The sequence below is a fragment of the Triticum dicoccoides genome, chromosome 6B (assembly GCF_002162155.2).
Source record: "Triticum dicoccoides isolate Atlit2015 ecotype Zavitan chromosome 6B, WEW_v2.0, whole genome shotgun sequence".
NCBI classification, from domain to species: Eukaryota; Viridiplantae; Streptophyta; class Magnoliopsida; order Poales; family Poaceae; genus Triticum; species Triticum dicoccoides.
In genome coordinates this window covers 448,123,658-448,137,257 of record NC_041391.1, presented here as the reverse complement: position 1 = coordinate 448,137,257, position 13,600 = coordinate 448,123,658, and positions in this window count along the sequence as shown.

The window sequence follows — 13,600 nt, the reverse complement described above, 5'->3', positions numbered from 1 at the left end:
TGCATTAGAGCACGTGCATGTAGTTCAAATTTGAATTATGCACATGAATGCATACAAAACTCAGTTAATGTATAAAATGTCCAAGCGAACCCCCAAAAATCCCAAAAATTGACACAACACCCCTGTTGTTCTATGTTGACACTAGGAAAAAAATTGAAATCGAGAAGAGGTAATGCATATCGTTTCGTCCAGAAAGGTGAAACGTTCCCTACCGAAACCATCGGGCTTGTTGTGAAAAGCTCTGGTTTGTGAGAAGCATATCCCCAAACCTGCCCCAAATGGGACAAAAAAATTTACCACGACATGTTGATGCCGCTCCATGACAGCATGCCAAGTTTCATGAATTTCAGACAAGCTTTGGATTTACTAGAATTTAAAAACCAGGTATATATCTCAAAGTTTGCGGCCGAGTGATGGTGGAATGGTGTTTGACATTCATTCTCATTTCTTGCATGGGACCTAATTAAGCATGCAACCAAGGACATAGATTTGAATTTTCAACTAATTTATATGCATTAGAGCATGTGTGCATGAAGTTCAAATTTCAATTATGCACATGAATGCATAGAAAACTCAATTAATATATAAAAATGTCCAAGCGAACCCCCAAAAATCACAAAAATTGATACAACACCCCTGTTGTTCTATGTTGATACTAGGAAAAAAATTGAAATCGAGAAGAGGCAATGCATATCGTTTCGTCCAAAAAGGTGCAACATTCCCTACCGAAACCATCGGGCTTGTTGTGAGAATCTCTGGTTTGTGAGAAGTATATCCCCAAACCTGCCCCAAATGGGACAAAAAAAATACCATGGCATGTTGATGCTGCTCCATGATAGCATGCCAAGTTTCATGAATTTCAGGCGAGCTTTGGATTTACTAGAATTTAAAAACCAGGTTTATATCTCAATGTTTGCGCCCGAGTGACGGTGGCATGGTGTTTGACATTCATTCTCATTTATTGAATGGGACCTAATTATGCATGCAACCAAGGACACATATTTGAATTTTCTACTAATTTATATGCATTAGAGCATGTGCATGTAGTTCAAATTTGAATTATGCACATGAATGCATAGAAAACTCAGTTAATGTATAAAAATGTCCAAGCGAACCCCCAAAAATCCCAAAAATTGACACAACACCCCTGTTGTTCTATGTTGACACTAGGAAAAAGAATTGAAATCAAGAAGATGCAACAGATATCGTTTCGTCCAGAAAGGTGATACGTTCCCTACCGAAACCATCAGGCTTGTTGTGAGAGAAGCTCTGGTTTGTGAGAAGCTTATACCATAACATGGCCCAAATGGGACAATATTTTTTTACCCCAGCATCTTGATGTCGTTCCATGATAGCATGCCAAGGTTCATGAATTTCAGACGAGTTTTGTATTTACTAGAATTACAACAGCAAGCACCTCAACATTTGCCGGAGAGCCACAGTGTCGTGGTGTTTGAAATTCATCCCCATTTATTGAATGGGACGTAAGCATCAACCCATGGACACATATATCATTTTACAACCCATTTTGGTGCACCGGAGCATGTGCATGTGGTTTAATTTTGAATTGTGCACCTGAAATTCCTAGAAAATCAAGTTACCGTATAAAAATGTCGAAACGAACCCTGGATAATTCAAAAAAATTGATGACACACCTATAGTTGCATGTTCACTATAGATAGAAGTTCTAGCAATTCAAACACCATCCTTTGCAGCTGTGACCCCATTATGTAATTCAAATCAAGATGAAAAATCAAGTAGATCCCACACAGTTTATTATCACCAACCGTGTGAGATGCAGTACAAAATATCATGGAGCACCGTCAGTGTATAGTATGCCTATGGCTTACTCGAGAAGGTTCATTGCCTACAGTCCATAGCCTGCTCTGAATAAGGGACTGTGTCTGATGACACTTTGCGCGCCAGTTTTTTTGCTGAAGCGATTCCAAATTTTTGACTTCCACGGAAATATCTGCCTCCCCGCCCCCTCCCCCTTACCAAAAGCCACATTTCCCCTGTTTCCGCCTTCCTTTCCAAGTTGAAACCTCCACTCCTTGCTTGTAGTGTTGCCTCCTCACCGGCGACCCTCCTTCATGTTGCTCGGCCTCGCCTATCCAGGCAGGTAATCCACACCCAAACCCCGTCCTCCTCCTCCTTCCACATCCCACATGCCCCGACCGCCGGCGCGACACCTTCCGCCCAAATCACCGACCCCTCCACCAAATAAGCATCGTCCTAAGCCATGGTGCATGTAGTATATCCAGGATCTCAGGGAGCATTTGGCAGCAGAGAAGCAAATCGCGGCCACATGCACGGATGAGGTCGCGATGGCTGCCATTCGTGCCGACCCCCAGATCTTGGAGGAGCACCTCGCCGTCTAGGCCACCATCGACGCCTCATGGGTTGATGCCGCGACGTGGTTGGCTGCTTTAAATGATAGTTCGTGGCATTTTCTCAAGGCCACTGTCGGTGCCTTTGACAAAGACTGCGAGGTGTTTTCTCAGCGTGCATGTACTTACCTCATCTCGAGAGCCAGCAGGTTGGTGCCCGGAGTGGCTCAGGCAACTCACCACTACAACGAGGGCACCCACGGTGCGGAGGCCTCGCCCTCTTCCATGTCCAAGGAGCCAATCATCATCGATATCTCCAACAATGAGTAGCTTGTCTTATTAGCTCACTATAAGGACCCATGTTCAGTTTGCTAGCTATTGCCTTTCCTTAACAAATTCTAGTGAATTGTGCTATCTACTTTTACCATGTAATCTTCTGCTCTAGTGTATATCTTCTATATGTCATGCAATGTGGTGTTCAGTTAACTATTTGGTTAAATTATGCAAATGTGATGTTCAATTCTTTAGGGTGCAATTTTCCAAGTTGTCAAGCATGCTTGGTTCGGTTAACTGTCTGATCTTCTATTAGGAGTATGTTATATTGTGCAATTTGGTGCTTAGTTAACGTTTGGTTCATTTCTTGTGGTGTATAGTTAATTGTTTAGTTCAATTCTGCAATGCGATGTTCAATTGTTGTGTGTGCATTCTGTTATTGTATACCATGTGAGAAAAAATCGAATTTGGTTGTACTAAATACATGAGAAACAAATACAATTGCTATATTTCCAAGTTGTTAAGCATGCTTGGTTTGGTTAACTGTCTGATCTTCTATTAGGAGTATGTTATATTTGTGCAATGTGGTGCTCAGTTAACGGATGGTTCATTTGTTGTGGTGTTTAGTTAACTGCTTGGTTCAATTCTGCAATGCGATGTTCAATTGTTGTGGCTGCATTTTGTTATTGTATACTATTATACCTTGTCTTTTTTATTCCTTTGCCCCATTTCAAATAGAGAGAAGATATTTATGCACATCCTTGTTTTCAGGCCTTTCCAAAATAGTTCACTGATGATTACCTCTCAAACCACCTGCATGGTCAGGAGGCGAGGAAGGTATTCATACGACACCCAGGGTTCAATATTGAAGTGTTCCTCAAGAGGACGAAGGATGGACGGTCAATCATCCATAGGCACTGGCCTAAAGTTGCAAAGACCTTCAACATCAATGAAGGCTCAATATTCGTCTTCCGCTTCAGCAGTTTTCCTGATGAGATGCATCTGTCTATGTACCTTCTATGATGCTAATTTTGAAAGGTTCTAGATGTTGCATGTGAAACATGGTGCTGGTGCAGTTGCGTAATGGGGTAGCTGACTGCTGAAGCTATATCATGTTGTACTCTAATGTATTTCAATTATGAAATCCTGCTTCCTTAATATGGGAATGAAATATACTATGTGTTTAATATGAATGTCAATTAGATTAATAAATGGATTATTAATAATAGGGTAATTAGCCTGCTAATTGGTTTTTGCTAATGCAAACGGTTATTGAGAAAATACCGTGGGCGATGACCTAAGGCAATGCACACAGTGTAGGATCGAAAGTATGTCTAGAGGGGGGTGATTAGACTACTTGACCAAATAAAAACTTATCCTTTTCCCAATTTTAGTATCTGGCAGATTTTAGCCAACTTAGCACAAGTCAAGCAATCTTAACACAATTCAAGCAAGCATGCAAAGAGTATATGAGCAGCGGAATGTAAAGCATGAAACTTGCAAGAATGTAAGGGGAAGGGTTTGGAGAATTCAAACGCAAGTGGAGACACGGATGTTTTTGTCGTGGTTCCGATAGGTGGTGCTATCATACATCCACGTTGATGGAGACTTCAACCCACGAAGGGTAACGGATGCGCGAGTCCACGGAGGGCTCCACCCAAGAAGGGTCCATGAAGAAGCAACCTTGTCTATCCCACCATGGTCGTCGCCCACGAAGGACTTGCCTCACTAGCGGTAGATCTTCACGAAGTAGGCGATCTCCTTGCCCTTACAAACTCCTTGGTTCAACTCCACAATCTTGTCGGAGGCTCCCAAGTGACACCTAGCCAATCTAGGAGACACCACTCTCCAAGAAGTAACAAATGGTGTGTTGATGATGAACTCCTTGCTCTTGTGCTTCAAATGATAGTCTCCCCAACACTCAACTCTCTCTCACAGGATTTGGATTTGGTGGAAAGAATATTTGAGTGGAAAGCAACTTGGGGAAGGCTAGAGATCAAGATTCATATGGTAGGAATGGTATATCTTGGTCTCAACACATGAGTAGGTGGTTCTCTCTCAGAAAATGTAAGTTGGAAGTGTAGGTTCGTTCTGATGGCTCTCTCTCCAAATGAAGAGGAGGTGGAGGGGTATACATAGCCTCCACACAAAATCTAACCGTTACACACAACTTACCAATCTCGGTGGGACCGAATTGAGAAACTCGGTCAGACCGATTCAGTAAATCTAGTGACCCTTAGGATTTTCAGTGGGACCGACATGCAACTCGGTAGGACCGATATGGTTAGGGTTAGGGCATAACGTAATCTCGGTGAGACCGATTACACAAACTTGGTGGGACCGACTTTGGTAATAAGCTAACCAGAGAGTTGGTCAGGTAAACTCGATGGGACCGTTCGCTCATTTCGGTGAGACCGAAATCTTACAAAAGGGAAACAGAGAGTTTACATTGCAATCTCGGTGGGACCGATCGCTCATCTCGGTGGTACCGAAACTTTATGTAGGGAAACAGAGAGATTACAATCCCATCTCGGTGAGACCGAGATCCCTATCGGTGAGACTGATTTGCCTAGGGTTTGTGGCAGTGGCTATGACATCTGAACTCGATGGCGCCGGATAGAAAGAATCGATTGGGCCGAGTTTGACTTTTGGTTTAGGTCATATGTGGATGTGAGAAGGTAGTTGAGGGTTTTGGAGCATATCACTAAGCACTTTGAAGCAAGAACCTCATTAAGCAACACCTCATCCCTCCTTGATAGTATTGGCTTTTCTTACAGACTCAATGTGATCTTGGATCACTAAAATATAAAATGTAGAGTCTTGAGCTTTGAGCTTGAGCCAATCCTTTTGTACTTAGCATTTTGAGGGGTCCACTTTTCTCATCCATGCCATGCCATTCATTGAGCTTTCCTGAAATATTTATCTAGAAATAGCATTAGCTCAATGAGCTATATGTTGTTAGGAATTACCAAAACCACCGAGGGATAGTTGCACTTTCACACAGTTTCTTCTATGCATCGTGTTTGATGCATTCAATGATGCAAATGATAAAATTATTAATATTGTGTGCGATGGGAACGCCATCACAAACGATTTAACGGGGAAAATTGTGTGTGATGTACCTACGAACGAAACATTTTCCTTGCAATGACTATGTGGGATGTATATACGAACGGAAATGTTTCGCGGGGACTGACTGTGTGGGATAAACTTATGACGGGAAATGATTTTGCATGTATAATTGTATTTTTTATCACTACTGTACGTATAACTGTATTTGCTCGCTCACGGTCGCACACGACCTTATTTTACCGAGCATGTGTGCCAGGAGGGCATATCCCCGATGGTTCTGGGTCGTGTGGGAAGGACCCCCCCCCTAGCGCCCACACTCACTAGGTGACAGTTTCGAATGTCGTCGCGGAAAGGGGTTAAAAACTGTTTGTATAGCACCGACGCGTACTAGTGCTAGTTCTATTGCCCAATCTGCCACGTCGCTACATGTGGATCTTTTTCCACTCCACCATCTCCCCAATTTGCTATCCTCTCTTCTGTTGATCACGCAGACGAAAACCTTAATTTGCACTATTAAAACCCTACTTCATGCAGACTAATCCATGTCTGGGTTGACTAAGGAAAGGAAGGGAGAAAGTACTGTCAAAGAGACTAGGTATCGAACCCGCATCTATGTTGAAAAGGGGAAATCGGTAGCTAAGGAACGAGTCTCGTGTCTCTTGGTTGAAAAAGGGTAGAAAGGCATGACAACGCAATAGAGAATGACCAGGTCGATCGGTTTGTTGTCCTCACATAGGAAAAAGGTGGCTAAAGAGAACAAAAAAGGGACGTAATCCATATATGTTGCCTGGATATTTCTTGCTCTGGGCAACCATCCGTCCCTCACCACTCTATGCGTCCATGGAGGTACATCGTACTGGTGCGCCCACTATCTGAATGGGCCTCCCATGCTGTTATTGCCACTTTTTTGTTGTTAGTATAATGCCACGGGTAAAGTCAAGCAATTCTACTGCTAAAGTGATGCCACATTTAATTAAAGTCGCGTTCAGTCTACTGCCACTAATAAATTTAAGCAATGTCATTTAATGTCACGTGATTATTTCAGGGTTAGTTGTTGATTGTGGATGTATTAAAGATTTTTCAACTAAGGCATTCTATTGATGTTGCACAGCCAGTATACCAATGATGAAACTTTTTACTACCTTCATATTTTTGCATTGTTAATGCTTATAGATCAGATACCTCACTTTCATGAGACAAGTCAATTTTTTTGTACAGTGTCTCCAAAATGCCAAGGTGCTGATGCATTTTATTTCGGTTAAATTGCACAAAAAATTATGAAGAGAAGAGGAAAGGTCAAGAGTGGGCACCTCCTCCTCCTCCGGCTCTTTTCTTGATTCGTTTGATCAAGCTTTTATGATTGATCGATTATCAAGATTGGGATAGCAATTTTTAGTCCCCTCGAGTTCAAAATGATATTTACCTTGAAGGTACATGGTTTGCAATTTTTTATACTATCATTAGTTAATAATGCTAGTTACCTTTAGACTTTTGTATTTGGTTTAATGTTGTTGCACAACTAGTATACCAATGCTGAAATTTGTTACCTTTACATTTTGTATTGTAAATGCTTATAGAAATCTTCCAGTGCTAGCTTATGGAATTTGTTCAGTAAAACCATTGTACTTACCCTGTAATAAAAAAACTACTCTACTGTTGCACTAGCCACTGGATTAGTGTATATTTGTACTATTTTAATGGTGTTGCATTAGCGTATGGACATATATAAGGTGTGGCAAGCTTTCCCAGATATGTGCTCAAGAAAACTACTACCTATTTTTCTAAATACTAGATGTTTGGGTACTTTAAATTGAACTGCGAAAATGTCTTATATTAAGGAACAGAGGGTGTAGAGTTTGTTCAAATTATGCCGGTAAAGCTAGTCACACCTTTGTTAAAATTTGTCGGCGCTCTGGGAACGGGGGTCCCCAAGACTTGCCTGCCTGCGGCCTGTAGTGTGGCTCAAGTGGTGGCCCAGTACGGCCCATCTTCATCAACTCAAGCTCAAGACCCTCGCGAGGGGCCATGCCACGTGGGACGATGACGCAAGGCTTCCTCAGGAGTGGCCTCACCAGGTAGGCTCGTGAGGAGGCGGAGAGATCAAGGCAGGGGTACCTCGCGTGATACCCGTGATGCAAGCCATGACGATCGAGACCAGGCGGGCGTCAGCCTGTGCAGTGTCCTTGTTTCCTATTTGGTGCAAAGAGGGCAAGCACGGGCGCGGAGTACCAAGGCATCAAGCAAATGTTACCATTTCGGTGCAACAAGGCCAAGACCACCAGAGCGGCAGGACGGAGGTCATCGTGGATCCCAAGACGGTGTCATCGCTAGTGCTTTAGCAGTCGAAGACCACCTTTAGTCAGGATAACTTCTACTAGATGTTCCCCTTCAAAATGCCCGTTGTTGGCGCCCTTCCCGCTCAATATTTGGGAAGAGGACAAGGGCCTCTATAAATAGGGCTAGCCACCACAGTAGAGGGACATCTCATCAGGATCTGATAGAGAGCCATCGAGAGCGGATCGAATCCTTCTCAGGCAAATCACCACCACAAGAACACCTCTCGCGAGGCTGTTCCTTCCTTGTACTGTTCATCATCAGCCCCTGAGGCAATCCACCACACCACACACTGGAGTAGGGTATTACACCACAACGGTGGCCCGAACCAGTATAAATCTTGCGTCCCTTGTGTTGTTCATCGTTAGCTTAGATTCTCAGCGAGGCGTTGGAACCTGGATCGATAGGGGGAAGATCTTCGCGCGCACCCCAGAGTTCGAACCTTAAGGGTTTTGCCGGAACCCGATATCCGACATTTGGTGCACCAGGTAGGGGTGCACCGGAGCTAACCCTTTCATCGACCCGCTCTTCGTCAACACCGCGCTTCGCCCTCATGGCGGACAACGTGCCGCCCGCTCTGGCTACGGACACCAGCACTGGGGCCAGGGGGCTTCGAGCCTTGGCCCCTGCCTTGCGACAGGTCCAGTGGCCGAACAAGTTCGAGCCAGACATGCCGCCGTGCTACGACGGCGCGGCGGATCCGCTAGCTTTCCTATTGGTGTATGAGGAGGCCGTCCTCAAGGCCGGGGGCGACGACAGGGTCATGGCTAACTGGCTGCCCATGGCCCTCACCGGCGTCCCGCGCATGTGGCTGCTCCACCTGCCAGCGGCTTCGGTGGCCTCCTGGGAGGAGCTGTGCAGCCTCTTCCTCGCCCATTATGCTGCGCCGACGCCCTCGGTCGTCGCAGCTCTCCTGGGCGGCTCGCGAGCCCCACCCTCGAGCCGCCACGTCAAGCCGTTCGTCCGCCAAATCGGTGTCGCCTTCAAGCGCCGCGAAGCCCCCCGGGCTGGGTGGCACCTAAGGCCGACTTCACCTTCAGCTCGGACGATCACCCCTCCAACACCGCCTGCTCGGGCGCGCTCCCGATGTTGTGCACCCCCACCATCTGCCAGGTAGCCATCACCAGGACCCTCATCGACGGTGGTGCTGGCCTCAACGTGCTCTCGTTGGAGGCCTTTAGCCTCCTCCACGTGTCGTTGGAGTGACTCCAACCCAGCAAGCCCTTCTCGGGCGTCGGAGGCAGTTCCACCAGCTCCCTAGGGCAGATCCGCCTCCCGGTGACCTTTGGCACCCACAACAACTTCTGCACGGAGTTGGTCGACTTCGACATCGCCCCCATCGGCCTCCCGTACAACGCCATCCTCGGCTACCCTGCCTTGGCCCAGTTCATGGCAGCGACTCACCTGGCCTACAACCTCATGAAGATGCCCGGGAGCAGCGGCGTCCTCACCATGTCTAGAGATACAAAAGATGCCCTGCATGCGCTCAGGCTCGCCTTCAAGGCGGCCACCATGGCGCAGCCCGCCAGCGCTGACACCCTCGAGGCCAAGGGGGCTGTGCCAACCAAGAAGAAGCAGATGTTCAACTAAGACAAGGCGGAGACCAAGCAAGTGCCAGTCGATGAGGATGGATCCTCCGGCGCCACCTTCACCATAGGTGCCAATCTCAACCCCGAACAAGAAGAGGCCTTAGTGAAGTTCCTGCGCGCGAACAAGGAGGTGTTTGCGTGGGAACCCAAGCAGCTAGCAGGGGTTCCAAGGGAGGTGATTGAGCATCATCTAAACGTGTGCCCCAATGTGCGCCCCGTGAAGCAGAAGGCAAGGCGACAATCCACCGAGAAGCGGGCCTTCATTGTCCAAGAAACCCGTAAGCTTGAAGTTGCGGGTGTCATTCGCGAAGTTCGCTATCCTGAATGGCTGGCCAACCCTGTTGTTGTGCGAAAGAAGGGGGGAAAGGAGCGCATGTGCGTCAACTTCACCAACCTCAACAAAGCCTGCCCTCAAGACCCGTTCCCACTCCCCCGCATTGACCAGATCGTCGATTCCACCGCCGAGTGCGACCTGCTATGCTTCCTGGATGCCTTCTCTGGCTATCACCAAATCAAGATGGCAGTAGAAGACATGGAGAAAACAGCCTTCTTGACCCCGTGCGGGGTGTACTGCTACACCTACATGCCGTTCGGGTTGCGCAACACAGGCGCAACCTTTCAGCGACTGATGCATATCGCCTTGGGCCGGCAGATCAGGAGAAATGCAGAGGCCTACGTTGATGACATCATGGTGAAGTCTCGGGAGGCCGAAACCCTGATACAGGACCTGGAAGAAACCTTCGCGAACCTTCGCGAGGTGGACCTGCGGCTCAACCCAGAGAAGTGTGTGTTCGGTGTTCCTTCTAGCAAGCTTCTGGGCATCCTTGTGTACCACAGAGGTATTGAGGCTAACCCGGAGAAGGTCAAGGCAGTCGAAGACATGAATCCACCGCAAACCCTCAAGGAAATGCATAAGCTCACTGGGCGAGTGACCGCATTAGGGCGCTTCATCTCTAAGCTGGGGGGACGTGCCCTGCCCTTTTTCAAGCTGATGAAAAAGAAGGGTCCGTTCGAATGGACTCAAGAGGCTGACAAAGCATTCCAAGACCTCAAGAAGTACCTGACCAGCCCTCCAGTGATGGTGGCTCCACGCCCTCGAGAGCCCTTGGTGCTCTACCTTGCCGCCACACCCTACTCCGCCAGTGCAGCTCTAGTGGCGGTACAGGAGGAGCGCCAGGTTAAAGTTGTGCCACGACCGGCCACGGCAGTGCAAGACCAAGAAGGCCTCGCGAAGACCACGGCCGCAGCAGATGGAGGCCAGCCTCAACAGGGGGACGCCCCCACGGCTGAAGAGGCCGCACCAGGCAGCCAGGGGCTGGGGGCTCCGTCGTCTCAGGAGGCGCCTGACCCTTCAGAGGGCACTGACCTCACCAGCACGCCTACCCTCGTCGAGCACCCAGTGTATTTTGTTAGCACCACTACTAGGGAAAAGGCTAGCAGCAGCACGGGTTTTAGGTGTATCAGTAGCGCGGGGTGGGGCGCTACTAATAAGGCGCTACAGCTAACATATAGCAGTAGCGCGTGGTCACCGGCGCTACTGCTACACAAGTGTAGCAGCAGCGCGGTTACTGGGAGCACGCTACTGCTAGTAGCTATAGCGCCCTTTGCAGCAACGCACTACTACTATAGAGGCGCTGCTGCTAACTTCTATACACTCGCTACTGCTAATTTAACAGGTTTTTTGTTTTTTTGGGCATATTTGTTTTGTATTTGAACAGGCTTTATAGAAGAATCTTTAGCACATAGAAATGTCATCATGATACACATACAAATGCCTGCGAGACCACGAATATAATCATAGCATATACACACAAATAGTCTCATCCTAATCATCATCCAACACAAAGTGGTCTCTTGTCATCATCTCGAAAATAGCGATACAAGTCCTTGATTACTTGCAAATACATCGTCATCCATCTAAACAATGGTGTACGCGAGAAGAGCTATCACTTTGAGTACATGACTTCATATCCCTCTCTCGCATTAGCGTGAACCTAAACTAACTACTGCCTGTCGCTCGGAAACCGGAAATCGGCAACACCTGGGCCTGACACTCCGGCCACTCATCGTATATATACTCCTGGCGTAGCACTTCTTCGCATCGATGATCTATGCACCTGCATCGTCACATGAGTCGATGATACGCAACATATATAGTTGAGCAACAGAAAGAGACAGACTTGACAAAAATAGAAACAACATATCATAAGCATAAATAACAAAGTTCATCGTACCCAAAAAGCCTTAACTAGAGTGATCTTCGCTAGTCGAGGAGGAGGACGGTTTAATTACATCACAAATAAAGTTTCACTGCGCATAACTCAAAGTTTTGTCATACAGAAAGTATGGACTAAACAGACACATTGTCATATATCGACAATCACTCCAACATGTCGTGCCATCCATCAAGGTCAGGGAGATAGTCCCCGAGCTTAGTGAAAGGCTTCATGTCAAGACGCTGAGAGGCTATCCATGTTCGGACGTCTTCCCGCGACATTTATCCTTCTCCATAGAACATCCCTGTTTTTCCGACGACCTCTTTCATGATGATTTGGGCAAGTTCGCGCTGGATGTTATAGAACTCAGCTCGAAGTCGATGATCCTTGATATCTCCTATGTCCTTTGCCCATTGCAGAATATGGGCATCGCCAGATCTAGGTGACATGTGAAGGTTCTGGTGATCCCGTCTGTACTCCAGCATGTGGTGTAGGACATAGAATCCATCATTAAGAGAATCGTTCGGTTGCTGGATGCAGCAGAAGTCGGTCTTATGCCTGAAGGCGGCCCTGCCGCCCCTTCTCTTCTTGTCCCTAACCTCTCCACCCCTTGCTTGGTAGTAAAACATAGCACTGTCGAGAACATCTTTGATGTGGGTGTAATCCTTTTTGTGAATGTTCTTCAACGAGTCCAAGTAAAGAGCGTGGGAGAATCGGGGGTAGAGGATGATGAGGACAGCGCGCCCGCCGCTGCACAAAATAAGTACACCTCAAATTAATTAGCCTCCACCGTGCAAATGAATTATTGAAATCGAAGGAAGGATAGCAGCGCGGATGACTTACACGGGATGATAAGGCACGAGAATTGCCTCCTTGTCCTTATTGGCGAGCATGAAACTGACGATGTAATCCCTCGCGTATTCACGCTGCTCTGCACATACTCCCAAGAAGCTCTCGTGCATGTAGTACGGGTTAGCGACACAGATATGACGTATCTGCTCAACCCCAATGATGTAGTTCATGTGCAAGGCATAAAGGCGGACAAACGTAAAATCCAGCTTCTTCACGTGAAACATGTCGAATATGTAATCGAATCGGAGGAAGAACTTATCCGTAGGGAAGCTGTCAACGTACGACATTTGCCGCGGAACGTTAACCACATAGAGTGGGTATCCTGGATCTTTCGAGGCGATGAGGCATTTCTCTACCCGCAACACATCGTCATGAAGTCTCCTTAGATCGCCGAGTCTGGCTCGTAGCGCTATTGCAGGTAGGATTGGTTGACCGGGGATATGCCATTCATTCGCATAGGGGATATCTATACGGTCCTGAAGTCGAGGCTACTGAGGCGGCTGGATCATAGAATCAGCTTTTTGCCTTTCCTCGCTCTCTTCCTAGACTTCTTTACTACCGGAAGGTCGTCAATAATATGTTGAGACGGTAATTCAGGCACCGACTCATGACGCTCAAACCCTGAGGAGGCGCCAGTATAGACATACTATTTAGCGCCATCGTCATCCTCATCCTCATCCATGGCGACGTCATCAGCGACTAATGGAGCCTCCTCCTTACCCCATCCGCTATCACCCAACCCGACACCCGACGCTAATTGGGTAGGTGGGGTGCTGATGTTCATACCTTGCTGAGGCTGCGTGCTCGTGGGTGTGCTCCCGGCCGCCTCCAGACGAAGCAGACTCTTTGGCCACAATAGGACCCACCCATTGCAACAATCACCAAGCCGCCGTGGTGTCTCCTCGTCATCCACCAGTAGTGTTGGAGGAGGCAA